Below are 16,249 nucleotides of genomic sequence, written 5' to 3'. Positions count from 1 at the left end.
CCAGCTCTCCCACCAGTGTCCAACAGACTCATTAGCCGAACCTGAGATGTGGTAGTCATAAATCCTTTTTGGGGGGTTGGCGATGGTATGTGACAACCATGAGAGAAATGATCAGCTTGGTGATCCACCACGTTGGCCATTGCTAAGAGACAGCAGTGAGTTGCAGGGAGTAGGAGTGAGAGGTTAGGTTCAACAGGGCCCTGCATCCAGTCCTCTATAATGCAGGTTGGTGGGTAGAGGGACCCTGACAGTGGGAGATGAATGGGAGGGAATTATCTACTCACTCGGCCAGATAATTGCTCCATTTGGCCCTGAGTTAGAGAATAGCTTCTAATTAGCTCCCTGCAGTCCCCAAGACCTTCACTCCTCCCCCCAAAAAGAAAACACTCTCACACATGTTGGAGGTTTAACCAACTGGGTCACTTTGATGACACCTTAAAAGTAGCAAACACCTAACCCAGTTGGCAGCGCTACTGATTTGAATGATTTTCCACTTTAAAGGAGAGAAACGGTTCGGTGTAAGTAAACCCCGATTACCAATTTGGTGCGAGGTGTCTTTCACACTGGAGCTGACTGATTGGCAGATCCGCACAAGTTTATCTCATCGTAGGTGTTGGTCATATGCAAATGATCTTGGAGAAATGTGGGAAAAGGACAGATATTATGTGTGAAACTGTAGCAAAAGCCTTTCTCTTATGCAACCTTTTAAAATAATGCATTATAATTATGTCACTGGCTTAAGCTTAGGGGGAAACAGATAGCGTGGCTCAATCAACTAGTCACCACATCATTTGTTTAATCCATAATGGTTTTAATGAGGTTGTGTTTTTGGCTATTTATATGCTTGTGGCCAGGAAACCAGTAGAACCAGCATGAAGTTAGTTTAACACATAATCGTGTAAAAGTGCAAGCTGTCATTCATACTATTTGGTTAGAATATCATTAGTTAAGTTCATCAGTGAGCTTTAGAGATGCTGCTAGTTGGATTCAAGCTCCTTGTTAAGTAAAGTTGAAGCACAGAGAAGGAAATTTACATTTAAAGTCACTACACCAACTCTGAAGAACCTTTTGGGCTATTATCACCTTACTGGTAATAAAGAGGTGAATCACCCTCCTCGCTGATCGACAGTTTTCACCATCAGTGGGGGGGCTCATTTACAACCGATCTTCTCTAATTAGCATTCTGTTTATTTGTTCTCACAGTTCAAGAGCAACAAACTTCACCCACTTCCTCCTGTTGCTGATAGGATCCATAAACCAACGGCCTCAACAGCAGTGTGACCTACTAGCGAGAAAAGAACTGTAGTTACGACGCAGCCAAGCTCTCATCAAGAGCTGCTCTACTGTAGGTTGCAGTTTTGTTGCCAAGTGCATTCATATTATTTTAATGTTAGATGTTTCCGTGTGATGAATCCAGATGGCTGCCAGGATTTTTTGCAAATCTCAATTCCAAGACAGCTGGAAGAGGGGGAAACAAAAAGTCATTCGGTAGAATTAAAGATCAAACGGCAGCAGTGGGTCAGTTGGGACTTCTGTGTGGAAGATAACCTCCAGCGCTGGCAGCAGTAGAAGGCGGTGACAGCTTTAGTGCACATGCCTGTGTCCCTGCGAGTGGACTGCACGGGGACCCCTGACATGTGGAAGCCTGCAGAGAGTGGCCCGGCTCTGGGCTGCCGTTAGGGTTGAGTGGGGTTAAAGTGGGTGATGATGGTTGGAAGGATAGAAGGAGGGGAGAGGGTTTAAAGCATTGTGTGATAACCACCGCGACAACTTCTGGGTGCGATGAGGACGGCGGGCCGTGCAAGACATGGCATGAATGTGAAGTGGCATGAAGCGTAGACGCATGTGTTAAAAGTCAAGCAGGAAGGCGAAGACACACACATGCACTTAGTATTCATGAATTTTTCACGGTAGACTCAATTTCAGGTTCATATTTTCATATTTGTGGAATTCCATCTCATCTGTCAACTGTTTGTTTGAAGTGATGTGAGATATCCCAATGTAACCACAGGAACTAAGGGCTGCAGAGATTTCATTGGCAAAAGGGTGGGGGAATAATGGGAAAGGCACCCTGGGAAAATAAACTGCAGCCAGTGATCCGTGTATGCAACACAATACTTTCTCAAACTCCCCTGTTTATGGATGTTGGGATTTCTATCTGCAAGTGTGACATATTTCTCATCCCGATCACATGACTGACCGTCAGAGTAAAGGTGGCATGTGCGCAGGGAGCACGGGCGGCGAAATGATTTGTGCTTCATGAGAACACCGTCCCATGATTTGTTGATTGAGCTGACACGTTCAAGTGCAGGCGAATACTTGAACACAGACGCACCGACGGTCAAAAAACTGATGGAGTCTGTGCAGCCCTCAGAAACAGCAGTATATCATTAAGTCATTAGTCTTTAGTTTTGTTTGACAAGCTGAGAATTATCACTTTTCCTTAAGAGGAAGGTTGGAGAAAATAAAGGGCAAGGAACATAAAAGTTTACTACAGATGGAGATAAGAAATGTGGAGTTCATTGTAGTGATTTTTTGAAGTTTTATAAGTCAGATATTAAGTGCACGTGTTGCAGTCAAAATAAAATAGAACTTCAACACCATATAACCCAGTTTTGGTGACTTACATATTGTATAAATCACCCTGTAAAGCCGGTATTGGTGAGTTGAGAATGTGTCACACATCACCTCTGGGAGAATGAGTGTAGCAGAGCTCAGCAAAGTGGATGGGGCTGATAAAGCTGGATTGTCTGGCTGTAATCAGAGCCAGATGTGGTCAGGCCCTCGCCATGGTGGTCCGACCACATCTGCTGCGTCAGGGGGAGAAGAAGTGAGGAGAAGGAGGGAGGGGGGGAGGGGAGAGGGGGGCACAGCTGGATGACCTCTGACCCAGAGAAGGGAACCACGAGCCAAGGCTGACAGCTGCCATGGACGAGGCAGGCGACCTGCTATCATCTCCTTCGCTCACATGGTTTACGACCCGGCTCAGAAGTTTGATGAGCTCTGTTTTGCTCGACCACCTTCACATTTTGGCAAATCATTTATTAATATTGGTGATATTTATCTCTGATATTTTGAGATTCTGCTCACAATCTATTCATCAGGCAGAGATGAAATATTCAGCTCGCGTAGCAGCACAGGTTTGGCTCTGGTGTGCTCAGATGAGCTGATTTTGGTTGTGTTGTGATATGATACATAGTTATGAGCACATTTATTGTCACATTTATGATTTTACCTGTCAGAGCAGTTTATCTTGACATTTTCTTGGCATCTTGAGCAAACTGCTTCATGTCACATTGAGGAAAAGTGAGCCTTTGAATAAGGTGGAATAAAAAAAATGCAACTTCTTGTACACTAGCAAGTTCAAAAGCAATCTGATCTTGAAGAAGAAAAAAAGCATAAAAATGCAAACATCTGTGCTGAGTGGATTTTTTTGTATTAGTGAGATTTAATGATAAAATAACAAAAGGCTTTTTAAAGCCTGTATTTCTACTTTGCATTTCCTTCAGCTGCAAGAAAACATTACATTTTACTTGGACCATGTTTTACGTTTTACCCTATTTTTAAACAGTATACTTTTAAAAATAATTTGGACCAGGCAAAGACTTTTTATTTTGAACCTACCAGCAAAAAAAAAGCTAGAAGCTAACGGGCCCAGTAAAGCTGTCACTGCAGCAAGTAAACTGACTGACATTATCTGCACGTTCACTATTAACCCAGAGGCAGGAACTGTAGCTTGATGATGGACAGCCTTGTGGTTGAAGCTTGCCGGGGGCTATTAGTAGATCATTGGAGGAGTTACTTTTCCCTTCACGTCCTGTCCTTGGAGAGGGAAAAAAGGATATTGATGCGATTCAGCTGTTAAACAGGGAAAATAAGATCACTGCTGAGGTTAGCCATTTATTCCACCTTCATGAGATGTATAATCCTGGAGACGACAAGGACATTTATTATGTGGCTGCAGCTTTTATTTTTTAAGGTTTTGCAAGTCTACACATTGATTTTTATAGGTTGTTACATTCTTACTTTCCACAGGAGTGGGTCTCTGCTTTTACTTTCCCCATGTGTGATGTATATTATAAATGTATATTTTTTCATATTAAGGAATGCTATTCAATCTTATCTTCATTTTGTCGGCATAATTCATTACTATTGGAGGCCTGATTACTAAAGGCCCATTTGTGCTTTTTGTGTCTCTTGACCTTTGGATATTCTACCCTTATATAGAAAATATGTGTTTTACATGTTTCATCAGCAGCACACAAGGTAACACCCCATTTCATCCAAAAAGGCGATATTCTTTATCAGAGTCCTTTCATATCTGGTCATGATGGATACTGAGGGCAGGCAGTCAGACATAACTCCCTATACTTCAGGCCTGTGTGGTGCAGCGATAGGGGTGAGTCGACATCACCATGGCAGCGGGCACTCTATCTCCTGCACTCGATGATGGAGTTGCCATAAAAAAAGAGATTTATCTGTCTTCACAACGCCAGAGATGAACAAGGTGCCGCTTGAAGTATCACCACAACGTCCTGTCTCCTTAGTTTCACCGCTTCAGGTGCCTCATACTTCCCTCCCTACACCCCCTCATTTTACTACACTGAAGGCATGCATTTATCAGGAGGAAGAGACCTAAATCATTTCTCGCATCCAAAGCTAGGGGCTGGAATGCCAGGGCTGATATGGCTGAACACACTTGTGCTTGAGTGTGCATGCATGCTTGTGTGCACGCCCTCTGCTGAGGTGCAGCAGTTTTCCCTTTCCTCAGTGTGGTCTAACAGATGTGGGGGATGATTCCAGGTAACCTAGATAAGAAAGCCATTCATTTATTTTTTAAATTTATGATCTAGAACCACCTGATCTGCAAGCAGCCATTCACAGTTCAATGTGCATGGGGTTATTTCAGGCACCTTACTTCTTTGAATGGCAGGTTGATTTCAGGTCAAAATGGTGCAAACAACATTCCATACTTTTGGAGACTAATTAGTAAGTTCGGAAGCAATGAGTTATTGCTTGAGCAATGGGTTGTTACCAACTGTCAGTTGGCACCCTCAATTAACACATCATCACCTTTGAATGTATTATATTATGAATTGTTAACTGACTTGAAATACTCGTTTGCTGTTTGAAGTGAGGCACTTGTGTGAACAGTTGCACCCATGGTGACATGTGTGACTGTAAACAGATCCAAAACAAAGAAACACTAGAAGGAAATACTTCTCAGCCAAAATTATACCCCAACAATGCTTCACAGCAGGTAGGAGGAGAGGTACAATGTGACGAAGTGCTACTATAAAAAGCACCAATATCTGAATAGGATATGAATAATAATAATGGATTTTTATCAGATCAACTGTACAGAAGAAATAAAGCTGATATTTCTACCTGTTTTACTAATTAAGAATAAGAATAGCACAAACGGTAAGCTGGCATTGACTTTGTTTTGGTTCTTTCCAATAACTCCTGAGATAACATGTATTAGTAGAGAGGGGACACACAAAGGTTCTCCATTTTCAGATGTCGAAAAATTCTCACTGTAACATAATAAATTCCTCGCTGTCTGTCTGTCTGTCTTTCACCGGCTTAATTTAAGTAAACGTGTTTTTGTCAAGAAAAGAAAAACCTAGAGAGGGGTAATGTAGTTCAAGCGGGTTGTGTTTTCCTCTGACATCTCGTTATTAGCGCCCCGCACTCCATTACATAAGTGCGATAACACCCAGGACTATGGTAAAAGAAATGGGGGGAGGAAGAAAACGAAGAGAGAGAGAGCGAGGGAGAGCAAAAGGCACCTCCTTCAGAGCTCAGGCATTTCCTTCTGGGATATCCCCTTCTACTGACCTCTGAGGGGAAAAGGAGAGATGGTGGAGAGGAAAAAGTGAATGTAAAAAGTGGCAGAGTCCATAGGGCGTGTCCTCCTGAGGGCTGAGCGAGGGTGGGGGGGCAAGGGGGTGGTTTGTTGTCGGGGTGGGAGGGGGGCGACAATGTGTTGTAGATTCGTTGTAGAGCAGGCTACAATGACCCTTTAATGGATTTGAGTGACAGGCTGTCAATGCTGGATCAGCCGGCAAGGAGTGGCTGGAAAGAGGCCCTTTTCTCTATTGTTCTCTCTGTGACGTTCCCTGCCATGCTTCAGTGAGGGCAGGTGCTTTAGGGTGTCAAAATAGGAAGACCAACGGACAGGCTTGGCTGCAGTCCATGCTCCTCTGACATGTGACAAAGGCTCCTCTCTCACCTCAGCACAAAAGGGAGACCAAAAGTGAGACCAGGTCGGTTACAAAGAGCGGCTACAGACTCGGCACTCGGCTTAAACGGGAAAGGCCCGAATAACCTTTGGACCCAAATGAGCGTGTTCTGGAAAGATTTGGTCATCTCCTCCTTCTTCTATTGTAGTTTTTCCATAATGTTGATATCACACTGATACGTGTATTTCCATAGATGATGATAGCCTATATACAATCACATGTAAATAAAGTTCACAATGATTTGACCAACTCGACTTGACAAGTAGCTTTTTCAATATCAGGAATTTGAAGTATTACTTTATTATATAGATAGCCTTTTATTTTGAAACTAAGATGATTACAACATTCAATAATATGACAGCAGGTTGAATACATAATAAATGAATAAAGGTCAGAGATAAAGAATAGCATACCCGAACAGGACACTGTCCAAGTGAGGAGCGAAAGAAGGAGCCAAGTTGTTATCAAAGCCCAAGTGATTATTTTCCACAAGATTTTCCTGTCAGGATGTTATGAATGTCTCCATGTTCAGTGCTCGGTGATAAATGGTGTCGCTTTTGCTGTGCTGATGTCATATAACAGCCTCAAGGCTCAACTTCCCCTCCAGTAAGTGTGCGCTGAAGGATGCACTCGCTGTGTCCTGTCCAGTACAGATGGTGTGTGTGTGTGTGTGTGTGTGTGTGTGTGTGTGTGTGTGTGTCAGAGGGGTCTTTAGATGGCTTTGTGTTTTCCCTACTTTCCATCACTGTAAAAATTCTTTTGGGGGATGTTAGCTATTGGTTGCCCACATGTTCCCTCCTTTTTAAGTTTCAGAAGCCTGAACACATTTCTGTACAGAAGCAATTAGATCTATCATCATTACAGCTGCGCAGAGGGCCATTATTTACACTAGTTACTGCATTATTGATTATATTTCATCCTCAGTATGTGCAATGCGAGGGTGGAATGTATTTATGTTGGCAGAGAAAAACGTTTCCTCTACAATAGTGTATGCCATGGCATTAAATTAACAAGCCTCAGTGCTTTGTTTGTTTTCATAGTATACCTAGCCTTTACATTACAACTGGGTGATTGGGTTAGGTTTCCTGCTGTGTAAAGAAAGCCACGGCAGGAATGTCAATGCTTTCTAACCAAAATATGTATTTGACACTTAAAACATTTCTCCAATGTGATATCTTCTCAATTTAGGAAATTACCTTTCCCCAGAAGAGTGATTGTCCATGGATTCATTACTGCTTAGCAACCATTGCTTGACACAGCCAACCTATGAAACTGGGCATTACTCCACATCCCTAAATAATGCATAGAGAACTCCAATAAAAGAGGTACTGGATATCTAGATAGATTTTTTTCAATCATATTTCAAAAAATCGAAAATATAACAGCAAGAATCTAAGGGGTGTGGGACTAAACGATGTGTATCTGTTCTAATGTGAGCCACAGATGTTAGCATGTCTGGCTAACTTGCATATTAACATATGGTAGTAGGTAATGGGCAAGGCTCAGGAACACATCATCAGCTAACCACAGTAGACTACATTAACATATCCCCATTAATGGCTAACACAAATCTTCTGGTTTTAGATTCTACCACTACCAACATTTAAGCTAACACTGTTGGTTCTGTCTTGCTCATTAAATAGAGTGAAAACGACAACACGTAGTAAAAGTAACCAGCACACCTGTGTTGTGCAGAAATAATAGTCATACATTACTATTTGAATAACCAATTCCACACTGCAAGAGAAGGAAAATATTCCTTAACCTAAATATAGGTTTTAATCAGCAGGAGACGGCACATTTAGTCATGGAGCTAACATCATTTTGGCTAATAAAAATCAGTACTACATCAGTTTACAGTCACCAGAAAATAACTTGCTAAAAGATAACACTTTATATAAATTAAGATTAATGAATAAAAAATTGTCTGCTTCTCTTATCAAAAAAAATATTTAGCCTACATTCAGGGCCAGAATGGAAAACTGGGTGGGGTAGTGAATGATCAGTGTGTGATGATATATTAGTTGTGTGTTATAAAGGTGGAAAATTACTGTTGACTTCGCTGATTAGAAACATTCTGACATGTGTACTGCATTTACTGTAGTGTGTTCATCCAAAGGCACCCAGGTATTAAAGGGTTAATTGTAACTTGACTCAATGGGTGAACTTTCCAACCCACTTTCATGACTCCCGTCTTAGAAGCTTGTAGGCTAATCTCCACCGAGATATTCAGTCATTTTTAAAATTCAGAAACACCACAGGTTATTTTAAAATCTGCCTGTGTGCCCACGTGCCTGTGAGTAATTTTTGGATTACTTTCTCCCATTTTCCTCTTAACTTTATCTCCTCTGTCAGTGCTAGAGAGAACCGCTGGCTGACTAAGTTTTCCCAATGTCAGGGGAGTCTGTGGCCATTGTTCTAGGCTCTGACGGCAGCAGAGCTGTCGTTGATGGACAACACCACTGATTCCCTTGTGCTTCCTGTACAGACGCAGACAGAGCTCACAGTTCGCTTCGCTGCTCTTATCATGCATGTCACCGTGCCAGGAGAAGAGAAAAGAAGGGGAAGCTGGGGGAGTATTAAGAGCAAGAAGAGGGTTTTTCCTTTATGCTCTTTTGCTTGACAAAAAGCCAATATCCAATATGAGTCGATGACTGAAGAAGCTGCATATTAGGTTTAAGTATGTGCTTTATTTGTTGCAGAGGTGGGAGCTAAAATACCACTTTCTTTATGATTCTCTTTCTCCCTGTTTGGGCACGACGAGATGTAAGATTGTTGCTACTGATAAGATAAGAATGTAGCAGTCGCCTGCTCTGGTTGCTGGTGCAGAAGGAGGAAATGCCTATCTGATGGGGTTTTCAAATTGGATTTTGAATGGCCAGACAGGGAAGGAGAAAAATATTTACACTATTGACATCTCCATCTCTGGGAGTTGTTGGCATGGCCTCTGGGCAGTGTTATAAACAACAGAGACACATCAAATTGAACACGTGACCTCACAAGATTGCTGAGATGTGGCCAAAGGCGTTTTGTTTATGTGACCTATCAGCATCTCTCACTTCTCTAACACATATAAGAAATGCATTATAATAAATCTTTATCTGAAAACCGCCATAGTAGATTTTTAGAGGTGATATTTTAAAAGCAAAACTGTTTTGATAACATGTTTTTAAAGTTTAATTTGATATTAGACTAAGTAAAATGATTTAAACCTTTACCATTTATGACAATAATGTGAACACATGATACACATTTAACCTGTATCTACAAATCTAATCTTAATCCCAACACTTGATTTAATTCAAAGTGCACTATCAAAGTCTAATAGTAACTTTTTAGTATCAATCAAATGCAATGTAACATATTTTGTAACAGTGTCATGCTGTAGAAGGACTATTTCTCATGAAGAGACTGACCGTAGGCTGATTTTAGATCAGCTCCTGCATGTAAGTAACATTAGTCAGCATGATGACTGAGTGAATCATACTTATTTTCTAATATACTGGGCATATTAAGATTAAAAGACTCAAACAAGACAAAGAAAATTTAGAGTTATGTGACTGCTTTGAAAAGTAAATTTTAGTATTTGAGGCCTCTATTCACAGATGTTTTGATGAGCTGTCAACTGTAATGAAGCAGGAAAAAAAGAATGTGGCGCCATAACTGTTTTATTGCCTGCATCAGTAAGGTGAAATGTGTGTCCAACCCCCACAGCGGGTGGAGACACAAGCCGAGGTGGCCTCTGCTTTCTCCTGTCTCCCTGCTCTCACTGTCCGCAAACACGCATCACGCCACAAATATTTCTCATTACTTTGAGAGAAAAGACATTCGAGTCACTGTGTCCAGATCAGATATGCAGGGTGAGGTTTCTGGAAGAAACACAAGGTTTAAGGATATTACACACACATTTTGTGACGGTCATTAACTGTTCTCCAATGAGGGAAACCACAGTGACAGCTTTGCATTGTCATATCATTTAAAATCACACACACTGAGCTACTTTCGTGTTTATTTTCCTTAGCAGCGACAGCATTTCCTGTCTGAGTCCCTCTCAGTCGCTCCTCTAAATACCAGAACAGCACAGACAGAAGCTGAATCCAAGACATTTAAAAGTGGACTGACTTACTGGACTCTTGACCCTACTGTCAAGCAGTTGTCAGACCCCATATGTTTGTCCTCTCATATGGCAAAGGCAAGTCAATTATTGAGAAAGTGCATGAACAGAGGGGTCAATGTGTTTTTCCAGAGGTTAAATCAAGTGTGTAACCTCCACATTGAAGATTGATGGTTGCCTCATGACAGCAAATGAAACTCACAGCCTGGGATTTTTCTAAACTTTCGGAGTGGCCAGCAGCTCTGGCCCTCAATTTGAAGGAGGTGCCGTGCCAGGTGGCTGGAATACAGAGCTGTTTATTTCGGTGAACTGCTGGGGACTGCAGCCCTGCGAGCAGCCCCAGCGCTTTCATGTTTCCCCATACGGCGTGCCCTATGCAATCTGCCCGCCTGTTATGAGCATGAAGTAAACAAAACATTAGGTCATCATAAATCACTGGCCAATGACATGTCTGGAGCTGAGATTAGACAACCAAGAGTAGCGCGGCGGAGCACAGAGCAGGGAAGCCAGCCTCTCGTCCTGCAGCCTGCAGCTAATTCTCTCCTCCAAGGTCCCAATGTGTAAGATCATTATTAAAATTGCAGCTCAATTAAGATAAGGCTAAATTACTTTCTCTGTCTCCCTCTTTGATGTTTAAGGGGATTTTTCTGCATTGGAAAAAGAGAGGCAGTTTAAAGGGAGCAAGGGGGAGACAATCGCTTTTGAGCGCGCTTTGATGTCGGGAGTTGTAGCATTGCATGGGGTTTGGGTTTGATTGGAAATGTGCATGCTGATGTTTTTTTTCAAGCTTATTTTCAAACAAAGCTCCATTTTCAAAAAGTGAACGCTACATCTCATTAGCTTCGTTGCAAAGACAATTTAAGCTTATGGCAGAATGAGTAAGAACTGTGAGGGGGCATTCATGTGTGTGTGCATGTGTGTGTGTTACGTTCCACTTTTCCTGAACTTTTCATTTCAGCTGCCGCAGACCCTGAGCACTGAAACGTGACTTCTTCTTCTTTTTTATTTCTGGGTCCGCCTATGTCTATGCTGAATCAGTGTAATTGAACTTGTCTCCTACTGTGTGTAAGACGATGGTGAACAGACCAAAGGGTGCAGTGTATATGAAAACCTCCACAGGGTAAAACACTGTTTGTTTAATCCCACTGGAAGATCTGATTGCCACTGGCAACAGGTAATATAGAGGAGCATAAATGCAATAGGAAAAGAGTGACTCTCACATCTTTGTTTTCATAAACTTATGCTATATCAGAAAGAAAGAAAAAAATCCACCTTTGAGCACAAGTAAAATTATTCACCACAGACCAATCCATGCGCTTAACCCCTCCGTCCATTGTTCATGCTTGTTCTCTTTGTCTTAAAGTTCACGTATTTGCCTGACTTCTCACTGTAAACACAATGGCAGAAACATCAGAGGCCCCTGGACTGGGGATGTTTATATGAGCGGAGAGCCTGGAGATGGAACAGAGATATGAGTGCTGATCTGTGAAAGGAACCACCGCTGTATCGCCGCTGCTCGCCATCACACACAAACACCATCTGGATGCCTCTCACCAGACGGAGAAGACCTCACACCTGCACACCCGACAGTAACACACACACAATATTATGTGAAAATGTCCAAACTGTGTAAAGCAATAAAGTGTAAACGTTCAGGATTTTTCCTGAAAAAGTGGAGGAAAGTTTAAAAAGGCCATTACTGCCACTGGTTCACATTCAAAAAATAAAAAAATAAAAAACTGCCTCCCTCTTCTGTCTCACCAGTTCTCTCTTTTAGTGTCTACAGATCGAATTCCACTGATTCAAGTTCATTCTTTTCTGTTTTTTTTAAGCTCTTTGCAACACAAGAAAGCATGAAAAAAGAGAAAGGATGACTTGAATAAAATTAGTTAACTGACTGAAGGGTAAACAATGGGCCGCTCAACAAGACTGTCTGGAGGAAGGGTTTTCCTGTCAGAGGTCAGAGGGCAGTTTGTTCACTGACACCGGCTCAGACAGTTGACATCTGAGATACATTTTTGAATCACTGCAAAGAGCGTGTTGTTTTTCACGTTGCATTTGTTTCTACATTGGCATGTTGTGTATTTTGCAAAACTGTCATGAGATGATTAAATGTTTCATTTGTTGCCATGTTTTTGGTGGATTTTGTTTACGTTCCACGTTGCGTGTTCCCCTCGCTTCCACAGCTTTACGCTGCATGCTGACTCTGTATCAAGTCACGGCAAACACGTCCATTCGAGGTTAAAGCTGCCAATAGGATCCATGTGGTGATTATGTGTTGCCTCATCTGCACACGAGGTCTCCTTTTTAATTTACTCGTGCATCTCCTCAGAAACTGTGAAAATTTGCAATACTTGTGGCTTAGGTCAGTGTTATTCTTTGAAATAGTTTGTTTTTCCTCTCCTCGCCTCGGTTTCACCTCACACCCTCCATCACAGCGTGTTATTTGTGTGTGTGTGTGTGTGTGTGTGTGTGTGTGTGTGTGTGTGTGTGCAGTAGTTGTGATGTGTGTGTAGGGGATTTGCAGGTAAATCCCAGACTGATCACGATACATACGAAACATGGGGCAGCATGCATGATTGCAAGACGGTCACTTGAACACAGTTATGCCTTTGGGTGTTCTCTCTCTCTCTTTCTCTCTCTTTCTCTCACACACACACACACACACACACACACACACAGCGTCATTGTCAGTCTTTCAGGAGCGCTGTGTTGTGAATAAAACTGCAGCCATGGCAAAGTCAATCAGTCACGCTGTAATTGACCTGCAAGGAAAAGCGATGTTTAACATTTGCTCGCGTTTCAAGCTTGAAATAATCTTTAATCGTGGTAACAAGTGTCATTACGTAACTAATAGAAACCTATCACTGAATCGGCGAATGGAATTTGTAGGGGCTTAATCCTGCAACTGACGATTCACTTAAACATCACTTACCACGTGTGTCAGCGTTTTAAAAGGCAGGAAGGAGCGAGGAGAAAGAGCAGGAAAGACTGACACAACATCTTCCCTAATTGGATGTGTTATTGTTGACGTTCTGTAGTAGCTCTGAATTTTCATCACTTTTCCATCAGATAACTGCTGACCTCCCTGTGTGATTGACAGAGCCAATACATGATCAGATATTTTAATCTATGATGGGTGTTAAAAAAAGAAGGAAAAAAAGAAAGAAACAAAGATGAATCTGTTTTTAATAAATCAACTGTAGTGTGTTGGATTAGTATACGGTCTCAGTGTCCCAGGGAGCACAGAGCTGTGCTCAGCATCGCCTTCTTTTGCATTACACAATCACTGCTGCCATTTGAACTGCAAAATAAAAGCCTGGGCAGGAGAGGGAGGAGGATTTGACCGAGCAAAAGTGGGGAATAATTCAAGAGGAAGTCTGTTCAGTCAGTTTTCATGCTCACCATATTCAAAAAAAGAAAAGAAAAACTTAATACACATGATTTCATGATGTCTCTCCTGCACGGTGGAGTACTACACTCACTCTGCCAGGAATTAATGGGCTTCTATAAGACTTCAGTTGGCTCTATCTGCACATACACTCACAGGTGAGGTGAACACCCCCACCCCCTTCCCATTAAAATCAAATTTCAACTTTGTTTTCCCCAGTGATCCCCTTCCTGTGTGAAGCCACTTCTCCTTGTATGAAGACGACATTTACTCTTCAGTCCAATTCATCACTGTCTCTCCCTCTGGATGGTGTGACGCTCTCTTTTCTCCTCCAGCGAGGGACTGCGGGACCCAAACCTGAGATGGGTCATTTGCTGCACCATCTCTTTTTCTCTTCTTTTTTCATGGTGCAGGTGACAGCCACCCCCACATATCCCCCCACATATCCACCCACCTCCATGAGCAGAAAAGATGTGAGTGATCAGAGGAGGGTCTAGTGAAAACTGATGACGTCAACAATGTGTATATGCCCATACAGTGGGGATTTATCATGACTTACATTTCTTTGAAGAAGAATATGCAATCATTGCAAAATCATTTTCTTTCTAATGTCTCATTAAGAGTTTGTCCTTATGCACGTGTGGGCCTGAACAACTGATCCAAGTCCTGATGTTTGAAAAGTAGTAGCATTCAGTTTAATGAAAAAAGAGGTTTTTAAAATCCTCATAGAATTACAAATCCCAGATGAATTAATGTTGATGTTTTTATTGTTGTTTTTATTTTATTTTTACCCCCAAGTACTGCTTATTTCACAACATACAACATTTAAAAATAAAGGAGACTTAACGCCGCAACCCTATAAGATTCAGGTTGTCGTAGTGTTTGAAACTAATGTTTAAACATATGTGTTTATACTGTTGAAGGAGATGATGGGGGCCTGAAGTGTAATTTTAACTCTGTTGTAAAACATGTCTGCACATTAAAAGAAGAGGCTGCTTTTTATGTCAGTCTTACATTCTGACTCTGCTGTTGATGTTTTCATAGGCCAGTGGAAGCCCTGCACCATAAAATGATATGAGACCCACGAAAGACACAGACAACTGCTACTGTGGCTCAAATAGCAGTAGCTGGATGGCTCTGAAGCGGCCCTCTCATCATGTCACAAGTTACAGAGTTCAAGCTGGTTGAGGCTGGGCGTTTGCCATTAGCAGTTCACAGAAAGTGAATTTCTTTTTCTTATGTTAGCCACATTGTTTATGTGCATCTAAGTTGCAAACAGTATTTCAATAGCATTTTGTAATTAATCGCTGCACTGTGGTGTGGAACTGTTCTAGTTATATATATTTAGTTGTTTTTTTTAAACTTTTAAACAATTTTAACAAACAGTCTCAGACTGTGTGCAATGCAGACCTTAAAAAATAAAATGATAATATCAAGAATAATTATCACTGTAGTAATCCACTGAGTAGTTGGCAAATCATTCATTATTTTACATTTATTTACATTTACACTCTTGTTTATTTCTAGCTTTAAAAAATAAATACTATGCCTGTTTGTTATGATTCTATACTTTTTTTTTTTAAACAATTCAAATATAGCAAGCAAGTGTATAAACTTTTATCAACCACACCTGCGACAGAATGGAGCTTTATCCCTGACCATTCAGATTTAAAAGGAGAAGGTTGTAAAGTCCACGGCTATAAGACCTTCAAAAATATATTCATAAAATTAAACTACCTGACAATAAATAACTGTATGACATGTTGGTATAATTGGGACATTCAAGTGCTCGGTGCGTAAAAAAAAAAGAAAAAAAAGGGTGCTATAATTAGAAACCGCAGACCCGAGCAGCAGAAAAGCAGGTTTTGTGTAACTTGAAGGCAACTCTGTTCGTTTTTTGAGGTATCTCGCCAAGGCTGTCGGGTTATTCGCAGGTCGCCCCCCTCCTACCTCTCCCCCCTCCCTGTCTGAATTCACACAGTACCCCATTATCCCACCATCCCCGTGCCTATAATATGAGTTCTGCGCGAGTTCACTCCTTTTTGACTCGGGAGATGCTGCACTGATTTCAAGAATCATATTTAACCCAGAAGCACTTGTTTACACCTCATCGCTCTGCCTGTTTTGACAAAGCCGAGTGAATCATCTCTGTGACAATTATCATTTGTCTTTAAAATGAGACGTGCAGGATAAGAGGCTGCATGCGGCGGTTATTTTTCCCTCTGAGAGACAAGTGGTGCACCTCCAACATTTCACTCGTTTGGCCGCAGAGCAGACACAGTTTGCGTCTATGGACTCTTAATTAGAAGCAGATGGCGCTCGGGGCTCGGGTCCTGCAGCCTGCATTGACTGTAACGCAAGAGCTAAAAAACACACTGCATTTTCCATACAGAGCTCGAGCGTGGTCACCCAGCCATACAGGTGCACGGAGTCTGCAGGGGCTCAGCGAGACATCAGCATCTACTCCCTCATTTCTCTGCCCTCCCCCCTTTCTCTCTT

The sequence above is a fragment of the Trachurus japonicus genome, chromosome 17 (genome assembly GCF_045865225.1).
Source record: "Trachurus japonicus isolate A0001 chromosome 17, Traja_1.0".
Lineage (NCBI taxonomy): Eukaryota > Metazoa > Chordata > Actinopteri > Carangiformes > Carangidae > Trachurus > Trachurus japonicus.
This window is presented reverse-complemented; position numbering follows the sequence as displayed.